General features: G+C 38.4%; 1 long non-coding RNA gene across 1 annotated transcript in view; it reads right to left on the reverse strand.

Moving 5' to 3' along the window:
• The window catches only part of LOC119494738, a 205,318-nt gene extending 190,365 nt beyond the window's left edge, over nucleotides 1-14,953 (reverse strand). Inside the window, exon 1 of the long non-coding RNA XR_005208284.1 lies at nucleotides 14,660-14,953. This is a non-coding gene — a long non-coding RNA (uncharacterized LOC119494738). The remainder of the gene's footprint in view (nucleotides 1-14,659) is intronic.
• Between the last annotated feature and the right edge of the window lie 5,551 nt (nucleotides 14,954-20,504).

Here is a 20,504-nt window from a genome sequence, read left to right on the forward strand (position 1 = left end):
TTGTTAAAGCAACATTTGCATCTAGAAAAAACATCCAAATACTGCACATAATGGCAATAGTATACACACACACACACACACACACACACACACCTTTCTTGTATCTCCACATACTTGCATACACGCCGTGTCGCACTTAACATTTATATACAAACATATGCTTAGTATTTAACTGTGTATTTTATTTAGGGCTGCCGTGGAAGAGAGGATATGTGCGGAGGATATTCAGCGTAAATGTAGCATAAAAACCACAGAGAAGATCTACAAACACACAACTAGTCTCAGCACTTTACTCATGAGTGCAGCGGTCCGGCAGCAGAAAGGGCTGCTGTGTGTCTGGGGGGGTGGGGAAGGTGGTGGGTGGTTGAGGGTTTGGGGGTTTGGCTCTGGACCAATGGCGGCCCAGCAGCTTCAGCTAAAGGTCACATGGTGTGACCTCACACATTCTCACCCTCACCTAAGGCCCGAGGAGAAGTTCTCCATAACAAGATGCACGACCGTCCATCTCAGCTGAACTCTAAACGCCTCACAGTTACTTTAAAGTTAGAGTTTTTTCAGCAAAATTATGCGCGATAAAATGTAGAATTTGCTTTTGATTCACTGCAACAACATTCACATATGTTTGCACTTTGCAAAAATTAAAAAAAAGTATATGTCTTTGACTCTGGCTTTGATTTAAAAGTGTGCTCTGTGTGAAAATATTGACTTGCTGGTGCTCATTTATGTCGGCACGCTTGAGAATAGCCGAACAAAGGAGAGTGTTGCTGGTGTTGCATGTATGTTACAGTATGTTGTGTATCTTGTGTGTAGATCTACATGCATGTGTGTTGTGTATGAGCCCCTATACTCTCACAGCGGAGGCTTGGTTCTGTTTGAGGGCAGGCGGCTGGCCAGAGCGTGTGAAAGCAGATAACCAGGGCGAATTTCATGACGCACACACTTCCTGCTCTCTGAAGTTCTATTAAAGAAGGATGAAAACAAAAACACACATCTGAGATGTTTTCTCTCCAAAATCAATTTCTACACATTAAGCATGCTGAAAAGATCAGCAGCACGGCTCTCGTGGACCTTGAAACAGTGATCCATCAGGAGACAACTGAATTTATCTGATAAAGGAAACATACCGTAGTATAAAAATCTTTGAGAATACATTTTACCTGTTGGCTTGTTGTATATTTCACTGCTGAACCCTTCGACATCACCCGCCTTATAGTGCCTGCTGAAGAGCTAAAATGGAAATGTTTGAGGTGTCTGTAAGCCAATTTGCACTCTGAGGTCCAAAATAAAGCATTAAAAACAGAAACAAGAGCAGTGAAAAGGCACTCAGCACCCAATTAGAACTGCAGCTGGAGCTCTCTGATGTGTTTGTGTGAGGCGGGCTACTGCAGGAGAAGAGCTTGCAAACTGTCTGGATAATTCAAGTGGCATTATTTAGCATTAAGGCTAAATATAGCAGACCTACCACGCTGCAAGAAACACCTCTAACCCTGCATTTTGACCACATGAAACACATGTACAGTATGCATCAGATTGTGCATTTGCATCTGCATTTTCTAAAATTGCAAATGTGCAGAGAAATACTACATCTATCTGATAAATAGCCTGCAGGCAGAGCAGCTCTACCTAAAGGCTTCCTCATGCCTCTTCATGTTAACCTGACAAGTCTAAAGCTGCTAACATTTTAGCCATATCTGAAGCATCGTGTTCAGACACCTTCAGTTTACACAGTCTGCCCCAGATGGCATCTCTCAGCACTGTTTTCTTTAGGCCTGTCATCTACTGTAACGTCTTAATTGACGTTTACCTCTGCTCGCCGCCGTCAGCCACCCGGAGTCTGTGTCTGACGAGCAGCCTGCATGGCAGCACAGTTTCCCAGGCTCCAACTTCACATAGAAAATTACACCTGAGCGCTTTTGTTTGTTTCAGTTTTTTTTTCATTTTGTGTCGTGCAATTCTCCCTTCTCACGCAGGATGAATCACAAAATGCCGTTGGAAATTGTCAAAGTGTCTAGCTTCTACCTCGTGCTCTCATCGGCTCACAGTAGCCTGAGTGAAATCCTGCTGTTATCTAGAAAATCAACTATCAGATAACAGCCCATGTTGCCATTACAGTAGTGACATATGGAAAGGTTTCCAACTGAATCTCAACTGTACGCATGACATCTTTTCTTTATGGCAATAATCTCTGTTAAGGAAGATTAGACATTTCAGATATAGAAGGTCAAAATCATGCAAAACAATCCAAATAACATGGACACTCGTATGCACCGCGGTTTAAAGTGTGGGTTTAGCTCCGGTGGAAACAAAACCCCTTAACGCTCGCAGAGTATAATGTCATACTCTACACGCTGATCGGACTTCCCCAGCTGTACAAACATGGCATCTTTGGGCATAAAAATGCACAATATTATGGAGAGGACCACTTAGGGAGAAGCTTTACCTCATTTATCCCCCATAATGCCACGCTCAGTTCAAAGCTAGAAGTCAGGAGGAATTAGGGTTTCCTCAATAAAAACCTCTGGGCTTTCATGTGGGCCAGTTATGGAGGGGAAAGGGAAGAAATATGGAAACCCGTGAGATTTAAACAACTTAAAATAATGTCTCTTATATAACAGTTCAATGTAACGTCAAAATCTAACAATTATAGCAATGTTTAAAAAGTAGCATTTACAGTGTACACCGTCAGGATAACGTGACTGCAGTGCTCTTTAGATACAGTATAGTACTACAGCATTATATTTTCACTAAATGAAGTTCTGACACCCTGAAGCATGGTTAACTGAAGACATATTGAATTTTAAAACTCAGTTATTATTTCCAGTCTTCATTTCCTGTCCTGGATCCAGTTTCTGTAGAAAGTAGTGTGTACCGTTACACCCAGAACTTTTGACAAACTACTTGTACACCCTTTACTCAAGGGCCTTTTGGCTCTCTTTTAAAACACATAAAAGACAAAAACAATAAATATGTCACAATAGGGCTGTATATTGTATTATATATATATTGTATAAATAATCAAGCCCCTATTTCTCCACCTCTCTACACTCGTGTTTTGAGTGTAATTCATTTGCCAAAAAAAGAGATCAAATGCACAGTAAACATAATTAAAAGGTGAATTTGACTGATAACATTATTTTTTTTTTAATTTTCTATAGATATTGTGATGATATCATTAATTCTTGGGGCCATAATACATAATCGTGTAGTGAAAGATCTGATATCGTGACAGCCCTGGGTCAAAACTTAGCAAAGTTTATGTAAGTTTGACTTTCTATGTATGCAGCCAACTATTTATGCGTCATAATCCTTTCCCATGTGGCCTAACATATTGTGTTACATCTTGCGGACAAGCAGAAGAAATATTAGATCATGTCAAGTCTTCTTAAAAAAATAGCTTTTAAAGATCTGTATAACAAATATAATTCAATATCAGTGATATAAATCTTTAGAAACATCTTCCAGATTTTATAATATTTCACGGTACCCCTTTTGTCACGCTGCATCTTCTGCTAAAACCGTCACAGCAAATCAAATCTGTGAATCACTGAATCTGCACTTTATCAGACTATGCACACTTGTGCTGTTGTGGGTTGACTGCAGACACAAATAGAAACATTCATGTTTAAAAATTGTACATTGTGCCTTATAAATAAGTTAAATTATAACTCTCTGTTGTTGAATTAGTGTCGGAGTGAGCTGAGTGACGTCTCGCAGCAGTCAAATCAAACCCTGCCATATTAATAAACACATGTCAGCCACTGTTTTTATTGCCTACAAACAGGCTATTTCTCTCACAGATAAATGGTGTAGTTAACTTCCTTGTTGTTATATAGCACACGGCATAAGATCAACAAGTTTTTGTCCTCTACTTCCAGGTCCAGTTTGTCTCCAACCTGCCAGCAGCAGCTTTTTGGTCACCAGCCTACAGCTCTCTCAGTGCATCCATCGACAGCAACACTTAACCGCTCAGCCTGTTGAGTCACTGGAAGTCACTCTGGTGTTGGCTGATTTATAAAATGTTTACTCCTCATAAAAATATCTATTTGGATGGCTCTCTTATTAAAGCCAGATGTTGCAGTTCCATTTTTCCCTGATGGTGCAAATACGAAGCCGTATTTTCCTACTTTAAATTCTGGCATTCATTTTTCCATCTCTACACAAAGCCAGTGGTCAACAGTTCTGCACAGGTTTATTATTTTCTGTTGATGAGCAGCTGTTTGAAACAAGCAACTGTTATATACAGACAGACGTAAACTACACGAAATGTCTGTACTCTCATTGTTTAAGGTAAGAACATAAATATTGATTGCTGTCAACATTTGTCTCAGTGTTACTGTTGATTTATTCCCTTCTGTGCACATTTATGTGTTGCTTTTTAGTGATTTTCCATTTTTGTGCAATATGTTATTGTTTTATTGCAATCCTTGTGTATTGTATTATGACATTTATTAATTTAGAATTTAAATATTTTCGCATTTTTTTCCATCATGTTCATGTTTGTCAAGGTGTGAGTGTCATTAATTTATTTTTTAATTAATTTAGGGTGAAATACTAAAAAATAGTGTCCATTATGAGAAGAATATTACTCTGTATTTATACATTTATAAAAATTTAAATCTTTTGTAAACTAATGCACTAGGACGCACTCTATAATTTCAATAAAAAACGTGTCACAGAGGGACAAAAATAGTGTAATATTTTGAAAATATGTTTAGTTGCTTTCTTGAAGGGAGTCAGAGGAGAAGGTTGAAACTATCCTCATGTCTGTACGGTAAATATGAAGCTACAGCCTGTTAACTTAGTTTATAGTTTAGCTTAGCACAGCACAAAGACTGGAAATGGGGGCAAACTGTTGGCCTGGCTCTGTCCAAAGCTAACCAAATCCACCTAAAAGCACATCTAATTAACACATTATAGCTTGTTTGGTTAGTTTGTGCACAAATCAAAGTGCAAAAATGATTATTTTTTGCCCAGTTGCAGAAACTTCCTGGAGGTTGTCTGCCAAACTTGCGCTGGCGACAAGTCTCCAGGAAGTTACTTCTCCAGGCCAAGAAAGAACTCCAGCTCTTAAAGTAACTTGATGTTTTTACACTTAGTGTTTGAGGGCGAGAGGGAGAATCTCTGCGCTTGAATATTTCCCTGTCTACTTCTTGCTGTGTATATGTGTCAATAAGATGGCACATATATAAAATGTGACCTTTCTAGACGAACAGCAGTGAAATAAACAATGAACTGGTGAAAAAGAAGTGAACGCTCCACCTGGTGTATACCTGGTGGCTCCTCTCATCCACCTCTCACAGCCTACAGCATTTCCAACCCAACCAGAACAGACGGTGTGGGGAGCGATTTATTGGATTGGATCCCACCCAGCAGTGACTTATACGCTCAACCTATATGTCACAGATGGTAGGATTTCAGTGTGGTTGATATAGGAAATCCACTAAGGAGTATTGATCTTTCTAAGATCTGCTCTCTCTGCCTGATCTCCACAGGATCTGAACATCCGCAGAGACCCGGAGGGGAGTATAGTGCAGCCGCTGGAATCTAAAGTTAAAGGTAATACTATGGAACATTTTCACTATCTATCACTATATATGTTGAAGCACAATAACGGTTCAACCTATAGCCATTTTACATTGTCGTTCATGTTATGGTTTCAAATAAACTGAAGCACAATGAGGCGGTTAGCATGACTAGAAGTAGTCACCATGTCTGAACAGAAGAAAGAAGAGAATACCACCTTCAGCTACTCAAAACTGTAACAAGAAAGAAAATCCAAGGAAACTCACTGTTGACTCACTGTTTGCTTGCCAACGGATCTCTGGGAAGATTAAGTCCAAAACCACAACAGTAATAATCAGTTTGCGTCAAAGATGTCACCAAAATGAAAACCATAACATGTCTTCTTTCAGACTAGTGGAGAGAAAACATCCAAAATGCACATTAAGGTGTTTGTTTTACTACAATTTGTCTATTTGCGGCTGTAGATTTCTCCTAAATTCACCCAAGGTAGCATTAGATAACGCCTCATTTGCATATTTAAACAAAAGATTATTGTCTTTGTGCAAGTAATCAACTGGGGAAGTTCCATGGTATCTAGTAGTTAACATTTTGTACCATATTCACCTGTAGTGTCTTGCAAAATGTATGGCATTTTACAATAAATATCTTTAAAAGGCAAATGTGAGTTTTTTCTCAGACTGTGCCAGAAATTTCCACTTCAGTAACACTGACATATACCACACTTTCCCGTTTCATTCCTATCTATATTCTGAAGGTTTTTACAGAGGGGTTTGATCATATAGCCTGATTTTATACAACATTGTATACCTAAAAACATCTCAAAACAGAATTGATAAAGATTGGAGTTCCAAATATTGAGCGTACATGTAAATGTTTAAAAATCTAAACTGCTCCTCTTTGGGTGCAGGTTATCTAGTTGAAACGTGCACAGATGTGACACCTGAAAACATCCTATTTTGTGATTTCCTAGACTGTTAGACATGTGATCTTGTGTTAAATTGCACAAGCAGCAGGTTGATGGAACAAGTGCATAAAGCACACTAGCTCTCTCTCCATCTCTGTGAGTCTCTGTGTGTCTCTCAGACAGTTTTAATCTCTGGTAAGACCGTCACGTCCAGATTTGTCATCTGCCGTGTAAACTCTGGTGGAAAGCGACCCGCCGCCTGCGCCTCCAGTCTCCAGTCTCCACAGCTCTCCTTCATTACTGCGCACGGTGGGAGAGCCAGAGCGCACGGTGTGGTAATCCCTGCTGGAAGGCGTCACCGTATATACCGTCATTAATGGAACGGAAGACACACATATATATATATATGACCTACACACAGTATGTAAGATGAATGGTTGCAGCATCTTGTAGACCACAGCTACAGGTTTACATCTCTCTGCAGGAGGCGTTATGTTGGATCAGATTTATCCTCTGTTGTCAGTTATAGGCATGGACTGTTGTTGTTGTTGTCATCTATACAGTATGTGGTGTACTGCTGTGAGGGCTAATGCTGTTTGCTTAGTTCTGTTTAATGCCATCAGCATCTGCAAAATGATGTTTCTTTAAAAAATCCTAAGGGGATTTCAGTTCACCTTTGCATACTTTTTTTGTTTCTTATGGCCTCCTACAGCAGAAAACAAAGTCTACTCATGACCCCTCTTAATAGATTGTATACTTATCCATTAATTCACAGGAAAAAACAAACAACTATTACAAGTCTTAAAAATGAAACATTGGTTTGTGTTGCAGATATACAGTACATGTTTAAGTTTCTGCTCTCCATCTCACAAGCAACCATATTCATCTTGCGAACCCTTCAGGGGTCCTACAGCTCTGCAGTAAGATTTTGACCTATAGCCTTTGGGTTTTACAGTGACATTTGTAGGGCTCCAACTAATTATTATGATTATTTTCATAGTCGATTAATCTGTCAGTTATTTCCTTGATTGATCGATTAGTTGTTTGGTCTATAAAATGTCAGAAAATGGTGAAAAATATCAATCAGTGTTTCCCAAAGCCCAAGATGACATCCTCAAATGTCTTGTTTTGTCCACAACTCAAAGATATTCAGTTTACTGTCATAGAGGAGTAAAGAAACCATAAAATATTCACATTTAAGAAGCTGGAATCAGAGAATTTTTACTCTTTTTTCTTAAAAAAATCACTCAAATCGATTAAATCAATTATCAAAATAGTTCATGATTAATTTAATAGTTGATAACTAATCTCTTAATCGTTGCAGCTCTCGATATTTGTGCATTTTATCAAACTACACTGCTTTTAAGTTATAACTATTTACAATGGGATCACAGATGTTGACTAGTGAAAAGGTATTTGTTTGGTGTACAACATCAGTTCCCGTATTAGGCCTTTATAATAACATGATGTGTAATAGTAAAGTATATGTTGATATTATAAAGATAACAAATAAAATGTCTTATTCTTATATTGCTTTTGATTTTGCTAGAATCTGGCCTTGTTTGAGTTATCTAAATAAGTTTGGTGGTGTTTTGTATTATTCTGTTATTATTATTATTTTTTTAATTAATTATAAACAATTATTATATGCTCCACAGTCTATGGACTCAAAGCCGTATTATCTAACCATTTATCCAAAAGGTTGAGAGTTGACACCAAAGGCCAATAAAGTAATAAATAAATTACAACTTTTCAATGTTTTATTCTTTATGATATGTCAGTGGTTGGTCAGTGAGTGCATCATCAAGTGACAAGCTCTCATTCATTAGTGTTGTAGTTTATGTGCGACACTACATTAACCAGCAGAGGGCGCCAGAGATAATTAAATTAAAGTAAAAAATTAAAAGAGCAGTTTGTCTTGTTTTGAAGATTTGTCTTAAATAGGTCTGAATTAGATTTGATGTTCAACAGTTGATATTGTGTTTTTGCAACACTGATGAAAATGATGTTCATGATATTCCTTTAGTGTGTCTGTTCGGCTTTAATATTATAGTTTGGTACTTTATGCACATTTTTAATTTTATATAATTAAATATTCTTAAAATAATTCACCACATCTTTAGTGCTTAAGGATTAAATTATTATATATATTTAAACTGCATTCATCTTTGAATCATTATTGTTTTTTAGGGTATTATTGCATACTGGTAGTCTTTGTCTTTTTTCACATTATGGTAATTTAACATACATCATACAGATCAACAAGGTCAGAAAACACACTAATCCAAAATACAACCAGACAGTCTGACTTAAACACCAAGTGAGAAAAAAAAACGGAGAGAAGAAAGGAAAAAAAAACAACAACCTGCTGCTAGCTTCTGTCGTGACACCTGCACTGTACTCTCAATTTATGAGGCATCATGGCGGGTAATGAAGCGGAAAGGTCAGGGGGAATATGTTTTTATCCGCTCTAAACCAATAGGTCAGATTTCCACTTTCCACGCCACAACTCTGTGACTGCAGCTGGTGCCCTTTCGCTTAAAAACAATACATTCACCTTGGCCACTCATACATCATATCACCAATTCTCCATCTTATTGGCAATGTCACACAGAGGAGGGCTGGCAGATATTACAGAATAGATTTACTGCAAGAGCTCGTCCGCAGCCTCGGATATGATATAAACGGCGTGTAATGTAAGCCATACATTATGAATCCAATTTGTTTGGGCTGAGATCAGAAAATACTACAATTTACTAGGTAGAAAGTCACCCTGAGACCACTAGATGGCAGTATGCTGGAGAATATGGAGCTGGTTACTCCACTGAGGACAGTTTGAATTTTGAGTCATTCTCATATTAAAAAAAGGAACTCTGGCCTTTAGTCTTAAAATTATAAATTATTCTACAAGAAGGTCACTGCAAAACTATACTTTACTATTAAAATATCATCAGAATATTACAAAAAATACAATATAACATGGCAAATAACTTAATGTATGAATATAAATATAACGATATAAAGAACATCTGCGCAATCCAATGCATTATAAGTTTGTAACAGCAGAGAAGCTTACAATAAAGAGGTGTTGATTCATCTCTATGGGATTTTTGAAGATACACCTTAATGCAATCCTCTACAGCATCACCATGAAATACAGCCTCATAAAATACCATCAAGAGTCAACATGTTTCTGACCTGTATCAACAAAAAAACTATTATTATAAACTCTACAGGGCTATTGCATTGAACTGCATTAGACTGAACTGCTGTTAAAAACATTGGTTCTACCAACCAGTCTGTGTTTTGCTTTCAAATTTTCAAAAAGTGCTTCAGGCCTTCCCTGCGGGGTTATGTGTGGCTCAGACGACTGTCGCCACAATAACAGGGTTGGCCACATATCCAACGCATAGTCGAACTTTTGCAGTTCAAAACAAGTATGTGCAATAAAGTTCACGCTACAAACATCACTAATAAACACTGGTCTAAAGAACAGCTGTTGATTATGCCCACGCATTTCATCAAGAATTGTTGAATTTAGTGCAAACAGCAGGACTACAACCAACAGCATTATTTGAGTAATTGTTAGTTTAATTTATATTTTGTTTAGCTCTTTTTTACTGTGTATGCTGATGCTTCTTGTTTTTTGCACTATCCCCTTTGCTTCTGTACACTGCAAATTTCCCCACTGTGGGACTAATAAAGGAATATCTCATCTTATCTTATCTTATCTTATCAAAATAGACCCCCAACCCTTACTCAAAAAATAGTGGAAAGTGGTTATCACAAGCCCTGAGAGCCCAAAGTGACACAAACAGTCCAAAACAAACAATACGATTTACAATACAGTAATATAAAATTGAGAAAAGCTGCAAGTTCTCAAATTCAAGAAGCTGGAACGGTAAATGGACTTGCATTTATGCAGCGCTTTTCTACTCTTCCAACCACTTAAAGCCCTTTACACTAACTGTCAGCATTCACCCATTCACACATTCATACACGCATGCAAGGTGCCAACTTGCCCATCAGGGTCTAACCTAAATACTCATTCACACTCACACAGCACTGCCACAGGAGCAACTTGCGGTTCAGTTTCCATGTGGACTGGATGAGCCGGTGATCGAACTGCCAATCCTCTGATTGGTGAATGACCCACTCTACCTCTGAGACACAGACGCCCCCAGTGGTGGTATTTTTGTTTGATAAATAACTTAGACAATGAATCAATTATCAGTATTGTTTGTCAGTATAACTCAACTAATTGTTTCAGCCCTTTTATACAGCATTATACTGTATGTTTTTACTGTGGTGCAGACATAAGAAGGAACTGCACGTACACTTAAGACAATTTAATCCATCATAGTGTGAGCAGCACATCAGAGCGTCCAGATGGCCGAGGAAATGTGTTAACAAACTTTGTGTTTCAGAGCAGATGTGTTTTTGCCTCAAGGACACGGCGTATTTAAACCACACAGAGCCAAAACAGTAGGAACAAGGTGTTACGTTAGGAAGTGCTGATTGTACTAAAGGCGCAGGTTCGGATGTGAGGAGGGAGTGTGTGTCATGTTGATGTACGACTCTAAATGGGTGGTCGTGGTGGTCATAGGGAAACCATTCTCTTCCTTTAGAGGGAAACACTCCAGCAGACAACACGTTAAAAAGAGGAAACCCGTCCATGCCTCTAACTGCATTTCTGCACAGATAAACATCAGCAATTTACAGTACAATATGCAGCACAGCCACGAGGTCATTTCATGGTCAGGAGTTATGAGATTACTGTACTGTGTCTCTCTGCTCTGCTGGGATGATGTCACCCTGATCTAAAGAGGAACAGAAGCTCTTGTTTTATATAATACTGAAACAAAACCTGCATATTGCTGAAATCTCTTTTGGTTTCAATTTGACTGTTTAAAATGTAAAATAAAACACAGTTATGTAAAATAATTACAAGCAGAAGTTGGGAAATTTAAGATAAAATTTATAAAAATGTCCAAAAGGTATACGTGAATTGATTTTAAGAATATTTATTTTGCAAAAGAGATGATACAGAACAAGTGGTAAATGTTTAATAAATGTCTTTAAATACTTGGTACAAGGCATGGTTTTGTAATGACGAGATGATGAACGAAAAAAAAAACTATGCAATAATGAAGGCACATAGTTTTGTGACATATTTGAAATGACATTCTTATAGCAACGTAAATTTCACTCTGTTTGGAGGGTCTTTGCAGATTGTATACTCTGAGTTTCAGTATCAAAATCGGTATCAGGGGAGAAAGCGTTGGATTGCTGCATCCCTAATCATATCATCTGGAGTCAGCCAGTTATCCAGAAGATTGTGAGAAATTTACCCGCAAACACGTGTGGATCCAGAAGGAATAGAAGGGAATAACAGCAGGACAGTGTGAAGAATCCCTCATAGCATACATGAACATCTGCAGGATCCAAGTCCCAAAAGAGGGAACTGATACTATGCAGCAGCAGTCTCTCTCTCTCTCCCTGTGTTTTTCTATTAATCTCTCTTTGTCTGCCTCAGTCTTGCATTTAACATCCACAGCACCTTGTTATATATTATTAATTCTTGCTAAAACACTAAAAAGTGACAAATATACATTTCAGATATTAAATCTTTGGACGAACTAGGATTCAAACCACAATCAAACCAGACAATTCCAACAAAAACAAAGCTGCAAATAAACATTTTAGTGCAACAATTAGTTATTGTCTTAACTCCAAGGTCAAAGGTCAAACTCTATGACGTATCTGCTGATAAAGACCAAGATCTGTGTTTGAAAGCTCCACAACTTCTGCTCTGTATATGGTTTATACTTTTATTATAAAATGTATTTAAAAAAAAAAAAAAAAGAAAGCACCACAAAAAGCTAGTAAATGGACCTTCTGTAAAAAGCAACAATGTGATTTAATTTACAATGAAGAAGAGCAAAAGAGAAAAGAAGACTAATTGGCTTTAGCACAAAACAAAAGCATATTATTTTGTATTATTCAAACAACAACAATAAAAGCACAATAGATATTTAAGATGTTCTGCCTCATTGCCTCTCGTCTTGAAACCTCAACACCAGTGCCGATGATAGCCTTGCAGTCCCAACACACACACACACACACACACACACACACACACACACACACACACACACACACACACACACACACACACACACACACACACACACACACACACACACACACTCACATTCCCTCGCATGTTCACATGAGTGACTTCCTGGATTACAAAAAAGACACAACTCATGAATGCATGAACTCTCTGCACTCTGAAACACTCTCGCTCCAGATGCCTGACATGCCTCAAACTTCCCCCTCGAGGCCAGGTCCACCACACAGGTGCACTCACTAACCCGCAAAACACAACAGACACGCAGGTAAGCAGCACATTAAGTAGACACAAATACATTTTAAACAGCCCTTATTATGTTTCCCCAACAACACTGGAGATTTATTCGCTGCAGAGAGAATGAACTGGGATGATGAATTCCCAGCTGGTGCAGTAGCACAGCCGGCCTCAGCGGCAGATGCTCCGCTGGGAGACTTTAAGATGATGTGTTTAGACAGACAGGTGAGAGGTCACACCTTTCAGTCCTACAGCAGAATTACACCCAAGAGACTCGTGGGAAACTAATGACTCCATGATGAAATCTAAACACTGGGTATTTTGGGAAGCGTAATTAGGTAACAGGGGAGAAGAAGAGCCAGAGTGAAAAGGTGCAGGAGCATAAGCGGTTCAGTCGGCCGGCTCAGGTGGAGCAGATTCATTTATGCGAGTCCATCCAGGCTCTGACCTCATCAGTGCATGCAACCATATACCTACATATGATCTGCACAGAGTGGAGTGACATTAATTAACTCCTGCCGCCAAAGAGCCTGGTCCCAGTCATTATGTGGAATCAGAATAATATGGCTATTCCCAACAAAGCATCTCCAACCAGTTCAGGTAATACACCATCTGACGAAGAGAGATTACCTGAAGCCAGAAAATAGTGTTGTAACAATACTGGAATTTCTAACTTCAATACAATACACTGAAAAATATCAAAATTTAATACCAAAGGGCATAGAATTATTGATTTTCATTAAAAGATAAATAGCAGTGTGTATCAACTCGCTGTCGAAGAGAAGAGAGAGCAGAAAGCACAGCTGGTACTCGTGTATAGACACTGCGGAAAATGAGCATTGAAACCATTTCAAATATTCAGTATCAGTGTTTTGACAACACTACAAGCAAACCACATGAAATTCAGCAGCTGGCCAATACATGGCAGCTATATGCAGTAGATAATCATTCACTTGTATTCATATTAAAATCACGAACATTCATAATTACAGCAGACACTCTATGTGGCATTAATTATCAGCAGATATAAGCAATGAACCTGTCTGAGTGTATAGCAGCAGCACAAACCACAGGAGCTGAGCAGTTAAGATGTAATTATGATAATGATGACGAACAACCGGACACATAAACACGTTAATTTTCAGCTGAGCCATTTCTCTAATGTTCAGCTGAATAACAAGAAGAGTGTGGAAAAACCTATCCTGTATGTGACAACAGCCATGATGGGTTTCCTATGAAGCCAATATTAGAAGGAACACTCTATAATCAGCTCAACACTACATCCTCCAAAATGACCAGAAAGTTGAATCAACAAAAACTGAACATTATAACCTTCATGATAATTCATAGCAGGACTGTTGTATTGGAGACTGCATTAGTTTTAGCTATAGGTGTTCCTAATAAACTGGCAACCATGTGAATATCCCCCTCTTTCAGAAGCTCTGTTTTGCAGTGAGCCAACAGCAAACTCCCCAAAACAATTATAACTTTCTGTAGAGGGAAATATTGTAACCAATTCAGCCCACAACAATGATACTCAAAACATGTGTCATTTTTGACCCCAATGAAAATAAGCAGTACCAAAGCATCATAATGCATCCACCAAAAACAACAAGCAAAAGTAATTCACAATGAACACTTAAAGCAAACATTGCACATGGGAGATAGGAAGAAAGCAGCAGCATCAGAAGACAGTGAGCAGAAATAGGCTGACAGCAAGCAGCTATAGTAGTGAGCACAAGCAGATCCAACCAGCAGCACCATGCAACCTCTTAGCATAATCATATAGCCTGTCATGCATACACAAAGCAACTGCACAGAGACATCAACTCACAATATGGACATAAGAAGCAAGAACTTACTTGGTGAAGTGTTGCATTGCAGTGAGTGGTTTCCAAGCAGGACAGAAAACTTCAGCCTCTGGCTTGAAGTGCGCATTCAGGCCCCAGCTGATGGCTCCAAATAGTCTACTGTTATTTCCTCTGCAAAGTCATTGTGACTGCGGACTGTTAACAGGCGAGCTTGGTTTTAAGATATGAGATGATCGATGATCAGCAGCGTTAGCAGGTAAACTTCACAGAAATGTTACAGCAGAGTTAGTTAACTAAAGAGCAGCGTTACAGACCAAAACAGTGTGCAAGGCATTGCCAGTTTAAATAAACCGCCTAGACCAGGGGTCTCAAACTCGCGGCCCGCGGGCCAATTGCGGCCCACAAGACGATATTTTGTGGCCTCCACCTTGATATGAAAGTTTAATGTTAGTGCGGCCCGCAAATTTTTTTTTTTATAAAGTTTTTTTTTTGGGGCATTTTTTCATTTTTATTGAGAGGACAGTGGATAGAGTCTTGGAAAGGGGAGAGAGAGAGAGTGGATGCTGAAAGGGCCACAGGCCGGATTCGAACCCGGGCCGCCGCGGTCAGGACCAAGCCTTGTTACATGTGCGCCCGCTCTACCAACTGAGCTAAACCAGGCGCCCTCGGCCCGCGAGTTCTATGTGAATGGCAGTTTGCCGTGGAAGGTCCCTTTGTTGCGCGAGCCCGAGCTGAACGAACCTACCAATCACAGCGGGGTATGTGGCTCCCGGGGGCGGGCCAATCAGCCGGGCTTGATGCAAGCAGAGAAACATTTCACAACAACTATGGCGGCCCGTGTAACATCGCATAAGCTTGATTAAAGCTTGATTTATACTTCTGCGTTGAATCGACGCCGTAGCCTGACGTCACCTCTCCGGACATGGAACTACACGTCGCGGCGACGCAGACCGCAACAGCTGTGATTCAGTCTCTCAGCGATGCTGAGCGGCCAGGACCAAGTTCTACTTCTCTCTGCCTCCATCTGTTCAATGTTTGTTCACACAAATCCACTCAGATGTATGTTCTCTTTTCGGCGTTGCAGTAATGTCAGTAAAAGCTCTGTGGTTCAACAGTTATTAGCTCAACTGCCGCTCAGTTTCTGTTTGGAGTACAAGAAGAAGAAGGAGACTCATAGAGACGCCGCCGCCAACTAGCGGCTTGGTGGTGTAACTGCAGAGCAACACAAACACAGCAGGCACAACTTTATTGTGGAGTGACACCAGGTGGAATGAATATATATCATGTCTTTTTCAAAGCCTGCAGTGAAGAGAAAGGTTGGTGACGAGCACAGACAATTTCAGGAAAAGTGGGAGACGCAATAGAGGCCATGTTCAGAAGAACCGTTCATGTTCTTCAATGTTCCATTCATGTTCAGGACAGTTCATGTTCAGAAGAACCGTTCATGTTCAGAAGAACCCATTCAAGTTAAAGAACTGTTAATAATGACGTTTGAGAAGATTGTTTTTTTTTTAACAACGCTTTTTTTGTGGAATACCTGATGCGGCCCAGCCTCACCCAGACTCTGCCTCCAGCGGCCACCAGGTAAATTGAGTTTGAGACCACTGGCCTAGACCGTTCATTAGATGTTGCAGCAGGTGCACAATGTCCCGTGAGAGTGTAGCAGCGCACCTGAACTATTGGTGGGAGAGAAGCAATGTGCCTTGCATGTATTGTTTGTGATGTTTGGAGGTAATTTCTTATTTCTGTGGACATTGACCAAATTTAGCAGTAAAACAGTAAAGATTAATCAAACTTTTTTTTTTTTTTTTGGAAAATTCTTTTTATTCCTTTTTTCCCCCAAACATAGCATAACAAACATAACACCGGGGCCATAATAAAAAAAAAATTATATCTTACATTTAACATTTAATATATATAAATACACACATCGCCTCCCACTCCCAGAGAAAAGGTCCAGCCTTCTTCCCACCCCTAAAGGTAAAGTTACAGAAAAAATAACATACAAATATTTTTTTAAATAATTTAATTAGTTAGTTAGAAATAAAAAATAATAAGTGCTATAGAAGTATAGTTCATGGTAGTAAGATAGAAACCTTAAATAAATTAATTAATTAATTAATTAATTAAATAAATGTAGAGAAAACATTTTTTTTGACTAGGCCTACAGGATGGGTTCAAGATCTATAACAAATATTCACTCACACCAAATCACAAGACAACATATCAAGTCTTTTAGATAATTCAATAGACTACTGTACATTGTTTAAAAAGTATAGTACAATTGTGTTTTTTAAATGTAATCAATTATACTATAATCAACTGACTGTCACTAACTGTTTTAACAATTAGTATAATCACAAAAATACTTATATTATACATTTCTTTCAATTATGAACATTGACCAATCAGTAAATAGGCCTAGGCTACATCTTTTACTGATTTGTTATATTTGTCATACTATTTGAATGTATTTGCACATATATATATAGGCCTATGTGACAAATTACAATTTGAAAACAATATAGTTATATAGATGCAGGTAAATATAAAATATTCAATCTAGTGAACTACCAACCTCAACATTACAGCACAACATCTTGAGCCAATTTATTAATCCTGTACATTATTGAATTAAAATATTTCAGAAATGATTAACACCTTCAGCAAATGTTGGACAGTGATCCAATGCTCCAATGCTTATGAGTCCAGTTAATTTGCTGGTTCACTTTCCCTGAATTCATGCCAACCAGTCTATCTTTGACCTTCAACCGTGCCCACCGTGATTAAATAAAAGTGACTGTTCAGGGACAAATGGTGGTTCAACGGCAAAACAAGGCAATGATTAAATGTCCCATTTTTGCTGAATCCACCCTCCATATTGTTAATGTCAGATGTATCATCAGTCCCTGAGACTAAAAACATCCAGTCTCACCCTTTTGTCCAACATTTTGATGCCAATTTCTTGATAGACTCAGATAATGCAATGCAACAAGACATTTTGCATTAAGAGTAAAGTGATCAATGGATATGTATAAACTCCACAAAAGCACAGAGGTCTGTATCATTGAAAAAACTTTTTTTTTTCATAACGTAAGACAAGATAGTATATTCTGACTTTGGAAAATCTGCCTTTTCCTTTAGTGCTCCTGATTCTTGGAACAACCTTCAACACCCTTTAAAGATTGACACTCTTCCAACCTATATGCACAATTCAAAACCAGGATCACAAACCACTATATATCACTGTGCAACTGTTTTAGGTGAATCGAATCTCTTTGTTTTATTGTGTGTTTTTATGTGAATTTTCCTTGTTTTTATCTTTGTCTTATCATGTGTTGTGTTACTTTCCCTGTTTTTATCTTGTTTTATCATGTGTTGTAATGACTTTCCCTGTTTTTTCATCTTGTTGTACCGCATTTGCATGATTTTCTCTGTTTTTATCTTGCATTTGTTGTGTAATTGCTTTTGACTTGTCTGTCACTCAACGTCACTGTAAATGAGGGCAACCTCAGTGAATTTTCGAGTTTAATAAAGGTTAATATGTATATACCCTGCAATAGATGTGATTTCACTTGATTGACAGCAGTCCCTGTTTCTGCATGTTTCTGCAATGTTAGTATCACTGTTTGACATTTTGGTCTGTACTGTTCCTACAGGTGGTATTTCAGTCAGTATTACGGGCATATATGGTTAAACTGTGGGTGTTGTGGTGCGTCAATTTGGTGACCCAGTTTCAGATGTGACTGAGTGAAAAGATGAGTTGTTGCCGAGCCGATGCTCTGCTCTGAGAAGCAAATAAAGCTCACGGTTGAACTGGAAACTTTGACTCGTTGAGTTTTTCTGAGAAAAGCTCAGCTTGCCACAGTATTCTTGCCAAATTCACAAGTTCTCATAGATCGATGTCAGCGAATTACTTGTAGTAGAAAAGAACCAATGACAAACTGTTCAGGATGTGGTCAAATATTTTATCCAGATTACTTGTACAATTCATATGCTGACAATAAGGTAACCTTTCTGAAGAGAATGTCACAAGAAAGACTCGTGCAACAGGATTTCTCCATGTTTGAATTGGGGATTTTTGGCCAAGTGTTTGTCTATGTGATCATGGGCACATCAAACTGGTTTTTTTTTCTCCAACGAACAGTCCAAAATCCAAAGATCTTCTCTTTATAATGATATACATCAGAGAAAATGGGTACAAGTCCAAGTCAAACTGCAATATCATCAGATGATAGGCTTATCATCAGCCCACCATCCAAAGGTAAGTCTGACAGACAGTACAGTCTGCACATCAGTGGGGAAATTGCACAACCTGCAACCAAATCTGGAGAAAGCACGCATCATCGTGGTTACTCTACGTTGGCGTACATGTAGGCACGTGTCTGCGTTTGCCTGCAACCCTGTAGTCAGTATCTAGGTAAAAGTTCAATGAGGGCAGGCGGTGCCAAAAGGCTCACCCCACCTATTTGTCGTTTTTGCCAGTGGAAAAAAAATAGCTCCCACCTCTATCGGTCATTACAACAGTAGTACATTGGGAAATGAGCAATGATTATGCAACAAAGTGACCTTAGCTAGTAATTCAAAACTGTCTGAGTACTTTACACGTCTTGTCTTTTTCTTGAAAATCGTGTATTTTTGGAGGCATTAGTGGCTTGAAAAAACAACATGAACACTACACAGATACAAAAGTATGATGTTCCAGTGTAGTTTTAAACTGGTAAGACAAATAGCTGTTGAAAACCAAGTCCTCACCATCAAGTACCCAATGCTCCTTTTGAATGTAGTTTCTATTGTGTTTAAATGTGTCCTGTCTGGATGTGATAGCCTATGTTGTGTTTTAATGTAGCCTTTTTAATGCAGACTTTGCACATGCAAACCAAAGACAAATTTCTGAAACCAAAGACAAATTTTTGCAGAAATTTGTCTTTGGTTTGCATGCGCTATAGGCATGCTTCGCCTGAAAGTAGACATTAAAGTATTTTTGTATTCTATTCTACCCTTGTACATACTGTACAATAGTTTCAGATTGGCAACAGATTCTGCTTACATATTAATGCATCAGTTATGATCAATAGCACAGGTTACCACAGTTACACGTCTGGTAAGGAAGCTCTCAGGAAGTGACAGTAAATTATTACTCAGTGCGTCTGAAACTAAACATACTACTGTTTAGTCACACAACCGCATCAACTGACAGGAAGTAATCACGAACCCAAGCTGTTGCCCCTCAACGCAATTCTATTTAATGCGCTAAAACAGAGCACTTCAGACAGAGGGTAAATACAGGCATATTCAGGCAGACAGTATTAGAAAAATAATGTGTATTTATTAACATTACAGCATTTAAACATGTTCTAGTAGAAATATAATACAAGCATGAACATGAACATGAGTTGAACACGTGCAATGTAAATCAACTGTTACGGACATGTGCAATAACACGTTGGTCACTTTTGTGTCACTTTTGTGCAATGTAAATATTGTAAATCTATTGTTATGGATATGTGCAATAACATATGCTGATCACTCTGTGCAATAATTATATAATTATCTGATGGACACTTTGTGCAATAATCTGGCAAAACTGTCATCTCATCAATATACAGTACATATTGTATTTTTATATTTTATATTGTATTATCTTTTATATTTATATTGCACTATCTCTTTTTTTTTATTGTATTATCTTTTCATTAGCACCTATGGGATTGTCACAATCTAATTTCGTTGTACTACACACTGACAATGAAGGGCTTGAATCTTGAATCTACTTCCTGTTTACTGACAGGAAGTAAACATGGACCCAAGCTGTTGGCTGGCAACACAATTCTATTGAAATGCACTAAAACAGAGCGATTCAGACAGAGGGTAAATACAGGCATATTCAGGCAGA

The sequence above is a fragment of the Sebastes umbrosus genome, chromosome 9, assembly GCF_015220745.1.
Source record: "Sebastes umbrosus isolate fSebUmb1 chromosome 9, fSebUmb1.pri, whole genome shotgun sequence".
In the NCBI taxonomy this organism is placed as follows: Eukaryota; Metazoa; Chordata; class Actinopteri; order Perciformes; family Sebastidae; genus Sebastes; species Sebastes umbrosus.